General features: G+C 43.3%; 1 pseudogene; it reads right to left on the reverse strand.

Annotated features, from left to right (window-relative positions):
- Positions 1-10,059: 10,059 nt before the first annotated feature.
- Positions 10,060-10,177, reverse strand: LOC126200042 (5S ribosomal RNA; annotated as a pseudogene).
- Between the last annotated feature and the right edge of the window lie 12,944 nt (positions 10,178-23,121).

Here is a 23,121-nt window from a genome sequence, read left to right on the forward strand (position 1 = left end):
GGAAAGGGAGGCAATGACAGTGGCACGTAAAGTGCCCTCCGCCACACACCGCTGGGGCTTGCGGAGTATAAATGTAGATGTAGCTGTAATATCGTATATTTTCACCTGTGTTAGTTTCGGCTGTTAATTGTGATACACCCCGTGTCAATCAGAACACCATACCGGTGTTCGATAATATAGGGAAAGGCGAATGTAATCAGGGTTGCAAACAAAGTGTAGCCAACCGTTTCGCCAGTGCTCTGCCGTCAAAGGGAATATGTCTGACGCCAGTCATTCCGTGTGCGCAACAGCTAGGGGCCGAGACGTCCGGCTGCCTTTCATCCACGACTCTTGTTTGGAGGCCGGTCAATAACCGCAGAGCGCTGAGTTGTGGCGGACGAGGCTTCACGTGCAACAGTTGGCAGCAAATATTAATTATCCGCCGAGCGGCCGGTGGGTGGCGTATGATAAAGCGAAGTCGTCGCTGTGCGTTGTGGCCGGCCGGCCGTGTAACGCACGGCTTGTCACACGGGACAATCGCCGACACAGGACGCGGCCAGCGGCAAGGGGCGGGGGACTTCGACATGCAACAGTTGGCCATCCTCACTGAACACTGTCGGAACACGCGTCTGCGATATCATTAACCGTCACTGCAGCCGAGGTATGCATGTCGCTCGTCACTGAGCGAACTAGATGTCATTGGTGGTTTGGCTTCAGAATCTAGATGCACACCTGATGTAGTTTCCTGATGATATCACAGTAAAACGAAGGTAGGCTACTTTAAAATCTATGTAATGCTAATAACACAGAAAATAATAAGAGACTAGAGGAGCATTCCACAAGGCCTAATGTTGTTTGGAGCAAGAAAACGCAGTCACGCATTGCCAAAAGTGACTTACTCTGTTGTGTCGCCCTTTATGTATAAAAACGCCTGTATCTGTTACACTGTTCGCTAATGCTGTTATTATGTCCGTACAATCAGCTAATCTTGAATCACTCTTTTTGCATTTCACTCCACTAATGACTTTAGGTGTATCGCATCTTTTTTTAGGTTGATTTCTTCAATACATTAAAGTTTCTGTAATACTCTACGCAATACTTCTTGGAATTCCTTAATCGTTTTTCACTATATTCATTCGAACAATTTTCCAGAACATTTTCTCAACAAATCATCATCGTGAGTATTTACTCTTTTAATCAGACTTTCTCCATTGCGTTCTACACCATCCAACTGTCGACTGTTGCTAATTCTACCTTTAGGCAGAGAGTTACACCTTAAGTAGGTTTCCTCCTGAACTTCTCCATCTTTTGTAGAGATAGGGAGACAGATTTCATTTTTTCTGAGTTTAATGAGACTTGAATGAATTTCAGTAGGAACATCGCATTAGAAACTTACTCCCAGGAAGTTAGGGATCTATCAATTCCTTGGTTATTTCTGTCGATAATGCGAAATGATATATCTCATCACTTAACATGATTGGTGTCTTTAGGCCCTCTCTTACATTTAACCAAAGTTTTAAAAACAGAAGAAGTCCGGCATCTCAGGTACTTAAATTTTATTAATAATTTTAATATGCTAAATAATAACTTAGTGACAGTATTTGCATTAAAAATTTTTTGAAGCGAGATTTGAATGTATCTTATGTCATTTACCACATTAGTACCGAGCCGGCCGGAGTGGCCGTGCGGTTCTAGGCGCTACAGTCTCTAGCCGAGCGACCGCTACGGTCGCAGGTTCTAATCCTGCCTCGGGCATGGATGTGTGTGATGTCCTTAGGTTAGTTAGGTTTAAGTAGTTCTAAGTTCTAGGTGACTGATGACTTCAGAAGTTAAGTCGCATAGTCCTCAGAGCCATTTGAACCATATTCGTACTGAGCAGGTTCTGTTAGCAATAACACTATCGATGACATTACTTTCTTGAATGTTAACCGTATACTAATGTAATAATAATATAATAATAATAATAACTAAAATACAAGATAGAAGACCGAATTTATTGGTGAGATTTTATGAAACTGTGAGATATGAGGGAGAGACACACTGCACCGACTACGGTGTCTGGCAAATGAAGATTGTCTGTTGCGTAAGAAGGGTACTGAGCTTCATCGGTACTGGGTGTGCGCGAAGGACAAAGCAAGATGTTAATGTTTATTTCGTGTAAGTTCTATTAGGCGTCTTTTGATGGTGGGGGTGTCATTCAGTGGTCTGACATAGTGAGAAAGATCATTTCAAAAGGGTATTCCTGTTACTGAAAAGAGCTTAGAGAAGACAGCTGAATGACATAGTGGCACAGAAAGGATTCCTTCTGATTGGAACAAGAGTCTCTACTGTGTTTTTCTGATAAGCGTGGATCTAGGAGAGACGTGAAGGACAGTATACGTTGACAAGACGGTGAACGAGACAAGAGTGTGAAACTACGTGCGCTTGGCCGCACGTTGCCATGATAGCTGTGCACGATATGGTGAAATATTATCGAAAAGTCGAACGTCACAGATTTATCCTACGCTGGCGTTCATCACCAGCTACGAGTGCTATTAGCTTTCATGAGAGACCCTTTGCAACATAAAATCGCTGTAATCAAGAGTTGGAAGTACGAACATGAAAAGAATGGGTAGTATAGCGAGATGCTAATTCGTTCTTGCGAACTGTATCTATATCCTGAGCAGTTTTCATCTACTCTCTTTGCTGAAGGAGAGAAATTTATATTTGTCTCACAAACGATTAAAGATGGTACGGATTCCGGGGGCTTTAACACAGCGGAAAGTGTTCATATTGAAAGTGCACACAGGTTAAAACTGGTATTCTCGATTGATATCCTTAGATTGATAGTCTCGTACGCAGGTGTTATGGAGTTGATCAGCATACATGTCGTATTTATTATGTTATACAACTGATAATATGACAAGTGTAATTGGTAAGAGCCCACATCGCCGTGTCGACACGTTGTTTGAGCGTAATGCGCCCTATCTGTCGCCACTGAAATATTGTATTTCACGTAGAAGCTACTATTGTCTGTGACAAAGGTGGCACACTTCATTTCAGATGACAAAGATCAGTCTAAATTATAACAACCAAAAGCAGTCACGATTGCACAAAGCACCTTTTAGTTGTAACTGAAATAACACTGACAGTTCTTAATTAATTAAAAATAACTGTAAGCTGTAACTTGCTGCCGTTTTGAAAGCTAAGAATGCTCTTAGATAATACACTTTAGGTACAGCAGTAATCACAGCATCGTGAATCTTATTATGAATGGAGTATGAAACTTAAATTTCCAGGTTTCAAATTCTGAGTTGTTTTGCAGCGTATTTTGAGATCACCAATATAATATTTGAGTCTGAGACTTAGCATTCAGTGTAGTTGGCGGCTGATCAATGTTGAAATAGATGTTGCATTATGCTAAACTTCTACCGACTTCCCCAGTTCTGAAGGGATGCCAACGAGAGTCTTTGCTAGAAATCCGAGGAATGGGGGAGGGGAACTTGACTTACGTGCGGAGGCGACACTGAGTTTTTCGAGGTGGGCTTGAACGACCTTCAAAGCCGAGGATCATGAGCGAGAACCGAGAAGTAGGAACGAAGGGTTATTACTGGCCTCTATCGCCACGTTTTCACCTATGGGTTCGATTCCCCAATATGGCGTAAGTATTGGTTTTAAATATACCGTTACTGTGTTCACCTGAACATGCTCTATAATTACTGCAGGGATCGGATTACGTGCGCCAGTGTTCTTGAAAATTATTAGGAATATGCAGTGCTACACTGGAACAGTCAGGAGTAAAGCTTACCTGCGGGAAGGTTTTTGAGAGTTCTAGACTGCTTGTAACACTGCTGCGTGGCGTACCGTGAGAACGGCAATTTAAAAATAAAAAGTGAAGTCGTACTGTTTTCAGTATTTCATGTGGATTGAATATCGACGTCAGTCTAACGTATGAACTTGCAGCAAGCTACTTCTAATCGAGATGCAAGCATATGATTATAGTCTCACTCTTGTGACTGGATTCACGATTATCTGGTAGAAAGATCACAGTTCGTAGTAACTGACGGGAAGTAATGTAATGAAGCTTAAGGGATATCTTGATTTTTCGGTGGAAGAGTTATAGGCACTCTGGTTTATATAGAAGTTCTAAGAGGCAATGTAAGCCGTCCTCATACGTCGTTTGGAGATGATACTATCGTGTACACTTTAATTGTGTCACCACAAGATTGAAATAAGTTGCAAAATAACTTAAAGAAGATACCTATGTTCCTGCCTGCTTAGCTGGGTGGTAACGTGCCTGCCTCCCATGCAAGCGGGCCCGGCTTCGATTCCCGGCCGGGTTGGAGATTTTCTCCGCTCGTGGACTGGGTGGTGTGTTGTCCTCATCATCATTTCATCCTCATCAACGGTGCGCAAGTCGCCCAATGTGGCGTCGAATGAAATAAGACTTGCACTTCGAGGCCGAACTTCCCCAAATAGGGGCCTCCCGGCCAACGATGCCATACGCTCATTTCCATTTTTTTTAGTAATAACTGAACATAATCAACTAAAAAGATCCCGTAAATTTCGGTTACACGGTAAAGCACACGGATGTAATGGTTGTCGATTCAATTAATTATCTACGGATGTATGTTACGAACAACTGGAACTGGAGCAATTAAATAGAAAATGTAGCGATGAAGGCGAAAAACAACGTTTTTTTATTTTTTTTATACGGAACACAGATTCGACAAATCCAATGGTACTGCATACTCTAAAACTGCGAGTCCTCTTTTGGAGTCAATTCGTTCTGTGTTATTGCGAATATGGGGAAGTAGTCTCACGGATATGATACAAGCAGCATGGATAAAGCAAGCAGCAGAAATCACTTTATTGATAGAATACTGGGGGGAAATATAAGAGTGCAAAGGTGAATCCTTACACTCGTGAAACCCTTTCTAAAATACTGTTCAAGGGCGTGGGGACCGTAACAAATAGGACGAACGGGGGTATTGTACGTCTACGGAATAGGGGAGCAGGAATGGTCACAGGTTTTATTTGCCCCTACGGAGAATGTCACAGAGATGTCGAAAGAACTGAAGTGGCAGACTATTGAAGATAGACGGAAACAACTACCAGAAAGTCTACCAACAAAATATCAGGAATCGAGTTTAAATGATGATTCTAGGAGTACGCTACAACCCTCTACATATCGCTCGCCGGCCGCTGTGGCCGAGCGGTTTTAGGCGTTTCAGTCTGGAACCGCGCGACCGCTACGGTCGCAGGTTCGAATCCTGCCTCGGGCATGGATGTGTGTGATGTCCTTAGGTTAGTTAGGTTTAAGTAGGTCTAAGTTCTGGGGAATTGATGACCTCAGATGTTAAGTCCCATAGTGCTCAGAGCCATTTCAACCATTTGAACATATCGCTCCCAAACCAACGGTGAGGATGAGATTAATTACAGTACCCACCGAGGCATTTAAACAATTGTTTTTCCCTCGCTCCATAAGTGAATGGAACGGAGAAAAATTCCTCTGCTATGCACACCATAGTGGTTCGCAGAGCGTAGACATCTAGATGAATATAGATGTAGAAGTAGCAGTGACAGTAATAAATTCAGATGCTGTGTCTTTCGTTTTCTTCTCTGAATGCAAAATTTCGTTGAACTGTGATGTTGGTCTAGTGACTTCTCTCAATCCTCTGTCCCCCCCTCCCGGAAGTGCAGGAAAATTTCAGAACATGAAAAAAGTTCATGAGGAACAGATATCAGTAGCAAAAGTTCACATACAATATAGCCCATTAGTCCAGATATAAAGCAGACCTTTTCAAAGGAGCGGAATATAGCTGAAGGATAAACAGATCAAAGGCTAAGGTGATGGAGAATAAGAACAACAATTAATCAATTGACACTGAAACTGGGAACCATGCGGTAGTGGAGGAGAAAGAATTTCCTATTAAGGAAGCAATATTACAGTGGATGGTCGAAGATATTGAACATAAATTGTCACAGATTTCTGCAGTGAAACACTTCTGTAGATATCATGTATTGATATGGAACTCAGGAATAAGTTTTGAGAGTGTATGGAGCACAGCATTAGCTGGAAGTGAAATGTGAACCATCACAAATATGGATAAGATGAAAGGATAACATTTGATATATGATGTTATTGGGGAATGTTGAAAATTAAGTGGGCAGAAAGGAGCATCGTAAGAAACTAGTACATATCGGACCTCACAATGACATCTTTTGATATTCATTTTCCACATTTGCTATTAGGAACTTGAATGGTCGAGAATAGTCAGGAAGTGGTTCTGAGAACCCTTTTCTAATGACTTGAGTGTGAATTGGAGTTGTCATAAAGATGTAGATATAGCAGGCGATTAACGCAATAATTAAGTTTTTTAAAAATATGATTAATACTATGCTAAAGAGGGAGCAAATTCTGCTTTCTTTCATGGGAAAATACATGAAAGAAGATGGACGAAAACGCAAAATTATATTTCCAACTTAAAAAAAGGAACACATACCTACCCTCACAGGAGCAAGAAGGATGAGAAGTACATGACTGAACGTAAATGTATATTTATCGCTGTACGAAGAAAGTCATGTCATAAAGAAAGATGTGCAGGCGAGAATGAATAGTAACCGTCTTATTCCAAACCACAATCGTTTCGAGACCACCGTAAAGGCCGGGGGCACTTTTCCGGTGGGTGCTTGGCAGGAGGGGGAGATTACTGAAGCGCCCTTTTAGACGCTCGCTGCTGCATTGAGAAGGACTCAATCGGCCAAGGCGGTAACGCTTCAGAAACAGAGGGGTGGGATTTTCGGAAGCCGCGGGTCACGCCCAACTTCTTTGAAAGTTTTAATGAGGTTCTGACAGGAAAGACGAGCCGAGAAATGAAGCGCGTAATCGCCTCAGAAGTGGAGTGGAGAAACCGCGACAAAACACTCATCCCTGAGGCTCCCTAGCCGGCTGTGGCGAAAATCCGAGACTTCTATACGCGCACACCAGCACCGCTTGCTGTGGCACATGTACACTTTATATTTTAGTCAGTACAAACATGCATATGAGAGACAACATTTTTATAAAGAACTCAATTTGGTGCTTCTGTCACATTTCAAAACAATATTTACTTTAACATGATGCATTTTGGTAGCATGATGCCATCGTTAGATGTACATTTATCAGTAAAAGACTGTTTTGCACGATAATACATGTCATAGGTACGAAGTGCCAGGAAGGTCAGGTAGCGAAGTTATACCGAGACGTTTACGGTGCCCTAGGATCGAACAATATTTTATTTCAATATGGTTCACTTTTATTGAAATAACCTATTAGTTACGAATATACATTCCAGTTCGTGGCACATAGAAAACTCAGCGAAAGCAATATGATCGCTTACACATAGCTACGTATATACCGGGTGATCAAAAAGTCAGTATAAATTTGAAAACTGCATAAATCACGGAATAATGTAGATAGGTACAAATTGACACACATGCTTGGAGTGACATGGGATTTTATTAGAACCAAAAAAATACAGAAGTTCAAAAAATTTCCGACATATGGCGCTTCATCTGATCAGAATAGCAATAATTAGCATAACAAAGTAAGACAAATCAAAGATGATATTCTGTACAGGAAATGCTCAATATGTACACCATAATTCCTCAACAATAGCTGTAGTCGAGGAATAATGTTGTGACCAGCACTGTAAAGCATGTCCGGAGTTATGGTGAGACATTGGCGTCGGATGTTGTCTTTCTGCATACCTAGAGATGTCGGTCGATCACGATACACTTGCGACTTCAAAGCCAATAATCGCACGGACTGAGGTCTGGGGACCTGGGAGGCAAAGGATGACGAGTCTGGAACCGAGCGACCGCTGCGGTCGCAGGTTCGACTCCTGCCTCGGGCATTCGTGTGTGTGATGTCCTTAGGTTAGTTAGGTTTAATTAGTTCTAAGTTCTAGGCGACTGATGACCTAAGAAGTTAAGTCGCATACTGCTCAGAGCCATTTGAACCAAGCATGACGAAAGTGGCGGCTGAGCACACGATCATCACCAAACGACGCGCGCAAGAGATCTTTCACGTGTCTAGCAAAAAGGGGTGGAGCGCCATCCTGCATACAAATCGTACGTTCCAGCAGGTGTTTATCAGCCAGGCTGGCGATGATGCGATTCTGTAACATATCGGCGTACCTCTCACTCGTCACGGTAGCCGTTACAAAACCAGAATCACGCATTTCCACGAAGAAAAAAGGCCCGATAACGGTAGATGTGGTAAATTCAACATATACTGTGACTTTCTCGTCGTGCAATGGAGTTCCCACGACAGTTCTAGGATTTTCGGTAGCCCAAATTCTGCAGTTGTGGGCGTTGACAGACCCTCGGAGCGTGAAATGAGCTTCGTCGGTCCACAACACGTTACTCAACCAATCGTCATCTTCCGCCATCTTTTGAGACACCCACACCGCAAATGACCTCCGCTTCACTAAATAGCCAGGTAACAGCTCATGATGCCGATGGATTTTGTACGGATAGCATAGGAGGGTACGCCTCAGTGCCAACAAAACAGTAGTGCATGGAATGCCGGTGCGACGTGCGACTGCACGAGCGCTGACTTCCCCGTGCATAGACGAACCTGCTACAGTCTCCATTTCATCCTGAACTGTCTCAGCAGCATTACGCGTTGTGCTCGGAAGGCGACTACGGGGTCTATCTTCTAAACAACCCGTGGCTTCAAACTTCGAAATCATTCTCGCCATAGCTGCATTTGTCAACGGACATTTACCCGTTCGAATCCCCTTCCTATGGCGATAGGATCGTAACGCTGAACTAGCACATTCCCCATTCTGATAATACAGCTTCACTAAAAGCGCCTTTTCAGGTAACGTCAACATGCTGCGACTGCTGGCGCATCTGATTCTCTCTCTCATTACAGCTCCTTTTATACACGATTGTCATGCGCAGTCACTAACGTTTTGTTGTCCAGCGCCATCTGTCGGACATTTTGTGAACTTTTCTTTTGTCTAATAATACCCCATGGCATTCCAAGCATGTGTGTCAATTTGTACCTCTCTATCTACATTATTCCGTGGTTTATTAAGTTTTAAAATTTATACTGGCTTTTTGATCACCCGGTACTGTAGTGAAAGATGACTTTGCTGGTAATATACCGGACACAGATATTATTACAAATGAATTGCACTATCCAAGGGACCTTACAGGCTGACTCGCCTAGAATTTCATCATACTTACAGGATGAAGGTCACTACGTGGACATCAGTTTCCTAAAACAGTACGACGCAGTCCTCAAGAAAGTCTAATACTAGGTCTTGTCTTTGAAAACAGGGAGTCTTTTGACACTAGCTGACAAAAATAACCGGACACCCCATGTAATGGTCAAGTGATCACTAGATGTCACGAGAGACAGAACTACCAATATAAAAGGAGACAGTGAGTGTTGTGTTGTCAGTGGGGACGCAGTCACAGCAGAATGCGTGGGTCGGGAGAGGTCAGTGACGTAGAACGTGGACTGGGTGTCGCCTGAGCAGGAAATCCGTCAGGGAATTTCGGTCAAACTAACTAACCCCAACCCATAAACAGAAATCATAAGAAAATTTGTCTTTTACAAACCCTCCGTAAATTACGTGCGAGCAAGCAAGGCAGCAATAACTTTATCTGAATATCTTCACACCTCTCAAATCAATCTTTACAAAATAAATTTACAAAATTCATCATTCCCTTCTTTTACGCTGTGATTACAGAAGTCATGAGGTACCTCCTAACATCGTGTCGGACCTCCTTTCGCCCGGTGTAGTGCGGCAACTCGACGTGACAGGGACTCAACAGGTCTTTGGGGGAAGTCCCCTACAGAAATATTGAGCCATGCTGCCTCTATAACTTAACTAACTCCTCCCGAACAGGCGATGAAGGCCCAACGGTAACTACCGGCTGCCGTGTCATCCTCATCCGCAGGCGTCACTGAATGCGGATATGGAGGGGCATGTGGTCAGCTCAGCACTCTCCCGGTCGTATGTCATTTTACGGTACCGGAGCTGCTACGTCTCCATCAGGTAGCTCCTCAGTTTTTGTCACAAGGGCTGCGTGCACCCCGCTTGCCAACAGCGCTCGGCAGACCGGATGGTCACCCATCCAAGTGCTAGCCAAGCCCAACAGGGCTTAACTTCGGTGATCTGACGGGAACCGGTGTTACCACCACGCCAAGACCGTTGGCATGCTGCCTCTATAGCCCTCCATAGTTGAAAAGTGTAGCCGGTCCACGATTTTGTGCACAAACTGACCTCTGAGTTACATCCCATAAATATTCGACGGGATTCACGTTGACTGATATGGGTGGCCAAATCACTCTCTCGGCTTCTCCAGAATGATCTTCAAACCAGCTGCCAGTGACATGGCCCATTGTCATCCATAAAAATTCCGTCGTTGTCTAGGAACATAAAGTCCATGGATGGGTGCAAACGGTCTCGTAGTAGGCGAACGTAACCACTTCCAGTCAATGATCGGTTCATTCCATGTAAACACAGCCCAAGTCTTAAGGAAGCCACCATCAGCATGCACAGTGTCTTGTTGATAATCTGGGTCCATGGCTTCGCGGGGTCTGCGCCACACTCAAACCGTACCATCAGCTCTTACCAACTGAAATCGGAACTCATCTGACAAGGAAACAGTTTTCCAGTCGTCTGGGGTCCAACCGATATGGTCGCGAGCCCAGGGGAGCCTTTGCAGGCCATGTCTTGCTGCTACCAAAGTCACTCGCCTCAGTCATCTGCTACCACAGCCCATTAACGCCACTGTCAAAAACGGATATGTTTGTCGTACGCTCCACAGTGATTTCTGCGGTTATTTCACGTGGTGTTGCTTGTCTGTTAGCACTGACAACTCAATGCGAATGCCGAAGCTCTCGGTCGTGAAGCGACGGCTGCCGGCCACTGCGCAGTCTGTGGCGAGATGTATGCTTCAAATGTGGCATTCTCGGCACACTCGTGACACAGTGGATCTCAGAATATTCAATTACTTAACGATTTCTGAAATGGTACGCCTCAAGCGTCTAGTTCCAACTACGACGGCAGTTCAATAAGTAATGCAACACATTTTTTTTTCTGAAACAGAGGTTGTTTTATTCAGCATTGAAATACACCATGTTATTCCCCAATCTTTTAGCTACACAACACTATTTTTCAACGTAATCTCCATTAAATGCTACGGCCTTACGCCACCTTGAAATGAGGGCCTGTATGCCTGCACGGTACCATTCCACTGGTCGATGTCGGAGCCAACGTCGTACTGCATCAATAACTTCTTCATCATCCGCGTAGTGCGTCCCACGGATTGCGTCCTTCATTGGGCCAAACATATGGAAATCCGACGGTGCGAGATCGGGGCTGTAGGGTGCATGAGGAAGAACAGTCCACTGAAGTTTTGTGAGCTCCTCTCGGGTGCGAAGACTTGTGTGAGGTCTTGCGTTGTCATGAAGATGGAGAAGTTCGTTCTGATTTTTGTGCCTACGAACACGCTGAAGTCGTTTCTTCAATTTGTGAAGAGTAGCACAATACACTTCAGAGTTGATCGTTTGACCATGGGGAAGGACATCGAACAGAATAACCCCTTCAGCATCCCAGAAGACTGTAACCATGACTTTACCGGCTGAGGGTATGGATTTAAACTTTTTCTTGGTAGGGGAGTGGGTGTGGTGCCACTCCATTGATTGCCGTTTTGTTTCAGGTTCGAAGTGATGAACCCATGTTTCATCGCCTGTAACAATCTTTGACAAGAAATTGTCACCCTCAGCCACATGACGAGCAAGCAATTCCGCACAGATGGTTCTCCTTTGCTCTTTATTGTGTTCGGTTAGACAACGAGGGACCCAGCGGGAACAAACCTTTGAATATCCCAACTGGTGAACAATTGTGACAGCACTACCAACAGAGATGTCAAGTTGAGCACTGAGTTGTTTGATGGTGATCCGTCGATCATCTCGAACGAGTGTGTTCGCACGCTCCGCCATTGCAGGAGTCACAGCTGTGCACGGCCGGCCCGCACGCTGGAGATCAGACAGTCTTGTTTGACCTTGCGGCGATGATGACACACGCTTTGCCCAACGACTCACCGTGCTTTTGTCCACTGCCAGATCACCGTAGATATTCTGCAAGCGCCTATGAATATCTGAGATGCCCTGGTTTTCCGCCAAAAGACACTCGATCACTGCCCATTGTTTGCAACGCACATCCGTTACAGACACCATTTTAACAGCTCCGTACAGCGCTGCCACCTGTCGGAAGTCAATGAAACTACACGAGACGAAGCGGGAATGTTTGAAAATATTCCACAAGAAATTTCCGGTTTTTTCAACCAAAATTGGCCGAGAAAGAAAACGTGTTGCATTACTTATTGAACTGCCGTGGTATCATTCCTCGTTCAAAGTCTATTAATTCCCGTAGTGCGGCCCTAACCACGTAGGAAACCTTCTCACCTAAGTAGAAACGACAGATCTGCCAACGCACTGCGCTTTTATACCTCTCGTAAGCGATGCTACAGCCATTTGTATAAGTGCATATCGATTTGCCATCACTTTTTTGCGCCTTTGTTTAAAGCTGCCCAAGTTCACTGTTGGTCACGTGATTTTGACGTAGAAACGCAAACAAACATCCACCGCTAAGTGAAAATCAGGCAGACATCATCTACTGACGGCCGAGGACAGTCGAGCGTATCGGAGGACTGTTGAAGAAAACGTATGAAATCAACGAAAGGAAAGACGCGTAAGTCGCAAAGTGCTATCAGGAGTTCAGCTACCACGACGTCTGGGGGTAGGGAGTGGGGCGTCCACATCAACGGCAGCACTCACAACGCTACTGAATCGGTAGAAAAAAATGTATGCTGGTTTGTTACAACGTTGGCTGCCACGTGGTCTCCGGCATACATAGCAGAGCGGCAGACTCGTGACAGTCAGCGTGTCTACATAGATACTCATAGCTGATTGTACAGCGTGCATATCAAGTAAGCATTAAGTTTGTATCTCGTCGATCGCCACTGTTTCCTTTTACATTTTTTGAAACTATATTTTTATTAACAAATGAAAAACTTGATTAGGAAATATTGGATCATTATTTCAGGTAGTGCTTTAGAGAATTTGATCCGGTTTTCACTAATAGGTACAGTGTTTCATGACAAAGTTTCTTGCATATAATATGTAAATATTTCGTGTAAATTGACTGAGTTATCATGAATTAAAGTTAAGTAGTGAAATCGATGCTATTGCCACCTCGCGAACAGCCACCATAGCTTGAGAGCGCGGCAGTAAATTCTAAAACTCAGTAAGTGACTCCAGACTCACATATATGCAATTCTTCAGAAGTGACCGGCCGGGTCACTTTTTCTCACTCTGCCTTTTAACGTAGCACAAACCTCTGAATGATGTTGAGTTACACATTTCAAAACATGACGACAGTTTAGGACTGCGTATTTCTGCTTCCTTCAGAACAGCAATAAAAATTCGTACTCTTAATTCACTGCAAATCTTTCAAAAAGTTGCAATGAGTTATTGGACTTTTAAGTATCGTAATAAATATGATCAGTGATGTCAAGGGAACGACCTCGTGATCAGCCAGTAATGTGAGACCTACATTTTAAAATGATTAAATATTTTTAACCAATATCTTCTCTGCAAACGTTTGAGAACAACTACATAGCGAGGAAACACGCAAATCGGAAATGAGTGGTGTTTAATTTTTATGCTAAAAGAAAAATATTTTCTGAAGAACTACTTTAGCCACTGTGCTTCATTTTACGTGCAGAACGTTCCTTCAGCAGAGCAGCAGACGGCGCAGCTTCCAGCCTCTGCCTATCTTTAATCAGATCTGCATGTGGCCACGATTCTTCATGTGGCACGGCGAAAAAGTGTGCGATAAAGAGTCCACGACAAAGAATGGCGGCAATTAGTCTCGACAACGCCACAGTGCAGACTGCCAATTTCTGCTTTCTTCAGACTGCCAATAACAATTCCCACTCTTCATTCAAAATCCTTTACAAGAAGAGTGATGTAATATGAGCTAAACACGTACGTCATCTGTGAATTGTATTATGTTTTCATTTATTTGTGACGCCTCAACCAGGCTCAAATACATACTGAATCACTCACTCGCACATGCACACATGATTCAAATGGAACATTTACGTTTGTTGTAAACGTATTACTTGCATCACGATGTGGTCCCATCATTGCTATTAGATGTCACTCCAACCGCCAACTCTACATGAAACATTCATGCCTCTACACAACTTTTCTGCCATGCACTGTATATGTCGCTACTCAGTTACGTAACGTCGTTCTCTGGAACTTATTCATAACTCTACACAGCGGCCCGCAAACAAAATACGCTATGCCATGCAAATAATCTGGCCGCAGATACTCAACGCCGTGAAGCCGGCCGGATAGCTATTTTTTAATAAAAATGACATCTGCCTAGTTTTAATTACTAATTGCATTACAATGCATGAATTAATAATAAATTAAAATTTTATTCAAAACTGCGAAACAACGAATAGAAAATGAAATATTTTCTTATTTCTAGAGATTAAACGTGATGTAGACGACCATAACGTTACTATTTCAGAATGACGTGTTTCGCATGTCTATCAGATTTTAATTTATTTTCGTGCGGTGAGTAATTAAAAATTGAAAGGTGTCATTTTTACTAAAAATTGTGATTCAGTATTTGTTGTCCGAATTCGTTGCTGAGTTGTCAGTAAGGCAGCCTGCAGTCCGGATAATCCGATTGTCGCCGCGGCCAGGAATTTTTCCTCGGTAGAACGAATAGACGAGATTCCATTCGGCCTCGTCATGCCAACTGAGGAGCTGATTGAGTGAGAAGTAGCAGCTCTCAGATCAGGAGAACGGTGTGGCGAACCGACGCTCCTCCGCAGCGCATATGAATGACGCCATTGGCTGAGGATGACGCGGCGGTCGATCGGTACCTATTGCGCAGAACTGTGAGGCTTTGCTTTTTAAAATAAGAATATTTGTGAATCATCCTTTCCAAATCTCAGTAAATATGGAACTTCAATAAAAGTAAAACAAAAAGTGGTTATCCATGAGATTCGAACCAACGACTTTATCACTACCCGACTTCTGCTCGGTGCATTCATTTTACTGGCAGCTATTTTAAAACTCTCGAAATGTCTTGTAGTTAGCAGCTTTCGGAAATCTAATTTTCTAAAGTCACTGTTTTCGGGTTGCTTGGTAAATACGTAACACACCTTCATAAAACTGATATCTAGGCGCTGACTTTCACGTGCTGCAAGTGTGAAGAGACTCGAAGAGGACCAGTCTGTAAAATCCATCAGAAGCATCATTTCTCTTACAGTAATCACCGAACGCATTGCATGCCGGTATATTCATTCACATTTAAGTTTAATATAATTGCGTAGGCTTCCGCGGCTAGAGTCAGTCGACATAAAATTTTTCTGGTTATGGTACTGCGTCATAATGTATAAAGCTACTGCTGCTGGAAAATGGAGCAATCCCATTTCTAGACGTCGAAGTATACAGGAGAACGGAGGGCACACAGGGGCACAGAGTATATCGCAAGCCTACACATACAGACAGGTATATGAACGCCCAATCCTACCACCACCCAGCGCACAAGAACTCTGTCATCCGTTCTTTGGCAAACCGTGCGCAGCGCCTAAATGATGCTCAAAACATCACACCTGAGCTTAAAAGGCTACGCACAACGTTTCTAGCCAATGGCTACAATCATAAGTCGATAAACACAACCTTGCGCGACGAACAAAAGTAAGACAGAAAAGCAAGAAATAGACAAACTGCAGCCAACAATGCGCTTAACTTACGTGAAAAATGTTACTGACCGAATAGGCAGACACCTTCGTCGCGTTGCGGTTCAGCCTGTCTTCTATAGTGATCGTAGGATTCAGAACGTGCTACGCTCCACTAAGGACAAGGTGGATGCATTACAGACTGCAGGCGTTTACAAGGTGGAATACGAATGTGGAGAGGCATACATCGGCGAGACTGGTAGGACAATAGCAACGCGCATTCGGGAACACGAGTGCTATATTCGTCTAGGGCGACACAACAAATCCGCAGTGGCAGAACATCAGCAAGACTGCGGGAAAGAAATAAAATTCAGCGAAGCCTGTGTGTTGGCCAAGCAGCCAATTATGAGGAAACGCAAAATCAGAGATGCCATCAAAATACTTAAACACACTAATAACATGAACAGGGAGGATGGGATTAGGCTTGCCCCATCTTGGATGCCAGCAATCAGAGGCCAACAGACCGCACTGTCAACACGAGGCACGAGCTCTACCGGCGAGTAACTGCCGCCGCGCAGCCGACGTCCAGCATTTGGTAAACAGCAGCCAACTTCTCATTCGACGGTGATCACCAATCGTGGTACACAAGAGCCAATAGACAACAGAGGTCACGTTCTTCCCCCACCGCAATAACCTATTAAAATAAAGTTCCCTCTCCTTCTTCCTTAAGTGACCAATGAAACTAATAGCTTTTTAAAATTCTGACGGAATGGCATGCGCAGTGAACAGCAACAACAAAATATAAAGGAAACTGCATAGCTAGAACTCGCCAAAACCCAGGCGATCATTGTAGGCAAAACCACCCCTTCCTTCCACCTCCTTGATTTCTATCTCACCATCTATGGCCGTCCTATCGCCCTCACCCCCACCCTTAAGTACCTTGGCGTCACCCTCGACCGTCGACTCTCCTGGAACCCCCATCTCCGGACAATCCAAGCCAAGGCACACTCCTGACTCCGTCTCCTCAAGCTCCTTTCCGGCCGTATGTGGGGTCTGGACCCCTCCACCATACTCCACACCTATAAATCCCTCATCCGCCCTGTCTATCCTTTGTTACGCCCATCCGGCCTGGATCTCCGCCCCCCTCCCCCCCTACCTTGTATAAATCCCTTCAAATCCTTGAACGCCATGCTCTCCGCCTCGCCTATCGCATCCATCTCCCCTCCCCCACGCGGATCCTGTACGATCTCATCCCCTTCCCCCACCTCCTCCTTTTCCTTGAAAGGATACGGATCCTGTACACATCCCGCAAGCTCGATCCTCCTCACCCGCTTGTCTCGCCCATCCTCTCCCACCCCCGACCGCTGCCGCGCCTGTATTCCCACGTCCCACCCAATCTCCTTCTCTCCACCCTCCTTACCCTCTCCCAAGGTGGCTTCCGCCAGCTCCCTCTCCCTGATGACGCCCTCCTCTCCTCCATCTACCCCTCCTACCAACTTTGATCCTCCCACCCTCTTCCTGTGTTTGCTCCTTTGGGCAACCTCCCTCCCTTCTCTCCCTCTTCCCTTCCTCCGCCATTTCTCCCCACTCCTCCCCTGGGCTTCCCCTCCCCTGTCCCTCTCCTCCCCCCCATCTCCTCAGCCATTGGCATTCTTGTTCTCCCCTCTCCCCCACCTCACCCTTATTCCCCTCTTGGCAGGTCCCCAGACTCGCACACTCTAAGTGGACATTCGTGCTCCGGAGATCATCGCCATCAGTGTCTCGTGTGTGCCGTCGTGTTTAGTGTTCAGTGTTCACTGTCACACTCCATCGTTCACCAGTGCCATCGACATCTTCAGTGTTTGTGCTTCGTGTCAACAGTTTGTAGTGTGAATTGTCATCGAGTGTGAATGGCTTCATGTTTTTTATGTTCATGTGTCTACTGTTTTTTCCCCGCCGTTTTGTTCCAACTCATGTGTCTTCTCTGTTTTTATCATTGTACTATCTTTGGCTGAAGAGCAGCGTATTGTGCTGCTGCCAGCCTACCTGTTCTACGGGTTTTAAAATCACAATAAAGAAAACAAAAAAAAAAGCTACAACTCACCATTAGACCCAGAAGAAGGCCACTGCAACCGTGACCGAAACGTTAGTTTTTCTCCAGCAGCAGTAGTTTTTTACATTATGACGCGGTACCATACCCAGAAAACTTTTATGTCGACATTTAAGTTTGCTCAGGAAATGTACAGAAACTATACAGATGTTTATGGTGGCACTAAAAAGGGCAATCATCAGCAATTAAGTTTTTGAAAAGATTCGCATTATTACTTTGTAGCTCGTGATGCAGCAACTTACTTCCATAATCTGCGCTATTTCATAACCTTTGTTCATTCTATAAACAAATTGTATTCAAATGAGACGAAGCTGTCAATATTCTTCGTAAAATTCAGTCACAGGACTCACTAATATTCATTTAATCGTGCAGCATTTAAGATGTTCGTTTCTCCTTTTAATATTCAGGAGAATTTCAGTTTCGGCAACGAAAATGTGAAGTATCTTCGACTGTGAAAAGTCGCTACAGGATTCTTTCCTGTACTCTGAAACGTTACTAATCATAAATTTTCGGTTCTTACGCGAGCGCAGCTAAATAAAAGTTGTGTCCGTAATGTTTCAGCTCGTCTTTAGATTTACCCTCATCAGAAAGATGTACTGTAGTTAAATATCATGCAAGATTCGGTTCAGCCAGTAGAAACTATTATTATTTATGTGCAATGAATTTCAAACTTTATGTTATAAATCGCAGCTGAAATATTCTGCAACTGTTCATTATGATGAGAGGTATGCTGTACCCAATCAGAATGTTATAACTCGGTAGTCCAGAATCAGAACTGAACTGTAGAATACGCAGATTGTTAATTGGTTAATTATCCTTTCGGCTAATAATGTAACATTTCTGTTAAATCTGAATTCATTGTGTTGTTTACCCTAATGAAGGCCAGTTCCGACAGGGACTGGAACAGTTACAATCCTGCGCAGTATACGACTGAGAAAAATTTCATTAAATCATGATGCTATTTAACGTGTTATTTAGGCATGAGTTAGCAGGAGCGTAACTAAGGCATTACTGTCTCATTTTTTTCCGGGGAGACATTGTATAAATGTACGGCGCCTACACTAATGATCGCCTACACTGTTAGAAATGTTAGTGTGTTTGTGAACAATTTCTTGAGAATGTGACCAAGGTAGGAATATGTACATTAGATAATGACCTGTGATAAAATTCCTGAATTCCGAAGGATTTTTCGGCGAAGCTATAGTGGGCAATCATGGCAGGGTACGGTTCTATCCCCCACTTTTTACTTAAGACAGAATCACGTTTATAATATGGGTTTCGCCATACACTGGCCATCTTCAGATTCAGTATTTGAGTAGTGGCATTTGGTATCAAATAAAAAAGTGGTTAATACGTCAAACACACCCCTCCAAGGACAGAACGTAGTTATCTTTCCAGCGGGTGAAACGTAGCAGTCAACATCTCAGTAGTTTGACAGCCTTCATGATACCTGAAAAGTCTTGTGGAGTTGTGGGCTTTCTTCCTCGCGAATTTACGCCATTATCAAACGCAGAGGCAGTGTTACACTGTGGGTGCGTAATATGTTCTGGGAGCGAATAATTTACCATCCGGTGTGCTTATTTGAGTCATAACATACTCCGTCTCATAATTAATATAATAGAACGTCGCTTTCTTGCTGAATGGTGTAGTGCCTGACTGCCAATCCGTATATATCGGATTCATAAGTTAGTAAGTTCATTTTTTTTTAAGTTACGGCTTATTTCACCTCTGATACTGTGTTTCTTTAATGAAATGTCTGGAATAATATATCATATTTGCAGGCCGCATATACTATAACTGCTGTCTGGTCATATTCATAGTGGAAATGATTGATAATGAAGAATGAAGGGCAAGGTATAACATATATGGGACGCTCTAAAAGTTCTCTTTAGAAGGCTTTAGAGTCCAGAATCGTTGTTCCAATAAGGCAAAACTGCCGTGAGCGTTGAGGCAATCATTCCATAGTCGCACCAGGATGAAGACAGCTGTTTGTTAATCAGCGTGTCTTTCTGTATGAAGAAGTCCGTAACTCCGTGCTCCACATCCTCGCCGACACTCAAGGCCTTTCTTAAAGTACCGAAGACGTTTTAACGGCATGGGGAGAGATCAGGATTATATGGGGGATGCTCTAGTGTCTCCCACTTAAGTGAACGTAACTTTTGCGTTTCGACATTTGCGATATGGGGACGTGATTTATCACGAAACAGCACCACCCGTCGTCGCGTACCATTCCACAACGGAGGTTTTCGACTGATATGTTGCCCGATACATACTCTACATTAACCGGTAGTTGTCTACACGTATTTGTCCTTCGGCGACCAAAAAAGGGATAACAGCACGTTGGTCCTGTATGGACGCATTTGGTAAAAACTTCGCCGTATTAAGTGTTTCGGCATTGACCGCACACACGTTGGGAAGCCACAAATGTCACTCTAATCTCTTGCCTACATGTCGGTGCTTATATACCAGCATCTTAATCGCGATACGTTGAATATACACTGCAACAACGCTCCCAAACGGAAACCCTTTGATCTCTCCTTATAAATCTTGCAAGTGTATGTAATTCGGGTAACCAATTACCTGCATTAATACATCAGTGTCAGCCTAAGGGGAATAAACGTTTCGTCATCGAAAACCAGCTAGTGTGTCATTGTTTTCCAATTATTTAGATTTTATATTTTCTAAATCTGATTGCAGGAATACGTTTTCCGGATTTCCCTAGTAAAAGAGGAAGTTACTAAATTCGCAGCGGCTCGTTCAAAAAAGAAGGGAGTATAGCGGCTCGGTCCTCGAAAAATAGCTGGTGTGAAATTGTTTTCCATTTATGCTCTACAGCTTCTAAATGTCAGTGCAGAAGTAGGTTTTGAGGTTTTCCCCTTTATATGAGAAAGTTATTAGAGCCACAACGGCTCGTTCAAAGAATATTATGCAGGAACGAAACGAAATACATTTAAATCTTAGAGGTTACTAACTTCAGCGATGAACATTCCAGCATAAAAGAAACAGAAATAGCTTTAGAACATCTTATAAAAAAATGTAATATGTATGTATACAGGGTGTCCCATTTATCTTGCTCACCCAATATAACTTCTTTCTGACGCGTTAAATGAAAAATTGTTTCAGCCAACGTTTTTCAACATCATTGTGTATTCCTTGCTGAGCGTATACGTTTTCATGTACCCTCACAGATGTAGGAGATACGGCAAGGAGGTTAAATTTTTTAGATGGAACCATGTACATTTTATCCAATAACACACTCAACCTCTGCAAGAGCTATTCAAAAGGGTATCACACTTTACCGTTTTATCAACGAAACTAGTAGCAATTGAAACTGTAAATAATACCTAAACTTTCTAATTTAAATATCACTTGAGTGAATTTCATTAACTAAATCACGTAACCTCTTCAACGTGCGTTTGAACACTTTACAAATTAACAATAAACACTGAGTGCAACAGTACTGCACTTACAGTAATTGGATCTTTTTATTGCACGGTACCGAATTACGTTACTTACGACAATGCATAAGTAACATGTTCTTTTGTAGTAAGTTTTACCGTGGTACTACTACTACGGGAAAAACAGAGGGTTTACATCACATGCTCGAAATGGTGACTATTGCCATTCAAACATACGGTAACTCTATGGATGAAGGACGCCCTACATCGTGCTACTACTTCGTCTGTGACGGCTGTACAGGAATCAAAAATGCGTTGCTGAATGTCCTCTGGTGTTTTTGCAGCATTTTGATAGACACCATCCTTGACTGGTGCACACAGAAAAGAAGTCCAACGGTATAGGGTCCGGAGATCGGGCAGGCCAGCTAACTGGCCCATTACGTCCAGTTCACCTACCAGTGATTTTCGTTCCAGGATTCATCGTGTTCGTAAGGCTTGGTGTGCAGAGCATCCATCATGGTGATACCACACGACCATCCTCGGTTTCAGAGATACGGCGTTCAAGAGAACAGGAAGAGGGTGTCCTAAAAATCGGGTATATTGAATGCCATTTTGCTTGCCATTTACAAAGAAAGGCCCGATACTGGTACTCGAGTAATTCCGCACCAAACATTTACGTTCCATGGACACTTCCGCACCAAACGTTCCATGGACACTGATGGTCTACCTGTCAGTGCGATCGTGGATTGTTGATGGACCAATAATACATATTTCTCACATTGATAATTCCTTTGTTGAAGAATAACACCTCGTCGGTGAAAAGAACACCTGAGAAGAAATTAGGATTAGTCAGAAGTTGTTGCTGAGCCCACTGACAAAACTGAAACCTATTGCTGAAGTTGGTTCCATGAAGTTCTTTGCGTAAATGAACGTCGTAAGGATGGAATTTAAAACGCTGCAGAATGCGATGTGTACATGTTTTCGAGACACCAACTTCATGTTGAATTCGTCGAGTGCTGACTCGAGGATTCACGGCTACGGCAACGAGCACAACGACCTCAGTAGCTTTGTCTTTTCGAGCTCTACCTCGATTTCGAGGTCTTGCACTTAAATATCACGTAGACAAAAAATAAGAAGACCAAACATCCAGCGAGAACACGATGACTTGTCAGGAAATCGTCTGCTGTACAGTGTGTGTCTGAACAGAACGTACAGTAGAGTACAAGACAGAGATAATAACATAATAATCATAATGTTCTGTAACAGTACTGAACATAAAAATGCAATTTAGTAAATTATTTCCTGTCACCAAACGAAGATCAGCGGCATTTCTGCCTTATCGCCTTGCGTATACATCATAACTCTTTACAAAACAAAAACTCTAATAACAATATGTACCATCGCCACGCAGTTAGTAAGTTACTCTGGTGCACGACTACACAGGTATGAGGCGTACTGAACGCTAAAGCAACAACAAATGAGGTGTGCGGGGGAGACATCTGTACCTGCGTTTATATGAGTCGGAAATCATAAACAAAACCCAAATCTCTACTACAGCACTACACTGAATACATAATGTGTACAAGCATTACAGTAAACATCACTGTTTCTTCACAACCTGTGTACTCTTTATAGTTTGCAGATCTACTTTTTATTGACAAAAATGGCACGGTGTGATACATTTTTAACAGCTTTTGGAGAGGGTAAGTGTATTCTTAAATAAAATATACATGGTTCCATTTAAAAAATGTACTCTCTACCCCGTATCTCCTACATCAGTAGGGATACATAAAACGTATACTCTCATCAGGAACTACACGATGATGTTAAAAAACACAGGTTGGAACAATTTTTCATTTACAGGATCAGAAAAAAGTTATTTTGGATGAGCAATATAAA

This window comes from Schistocerca nitens, chromosome 8 (genome assembly GCF_023898315.1).
Source record: "Schistocerca nitens isolate TAMUIC-IGC-003100 chromosome 8, iqSchNite1.1, whole genome shotgun sequence".
In the NCBI taxonomy this organism is placed as follows: Eukaryota; Metazoa; Arthropoda; class Insecta; order Orthoptera; family Acrididae; genus Schistocerca; species Schistocerca nitens.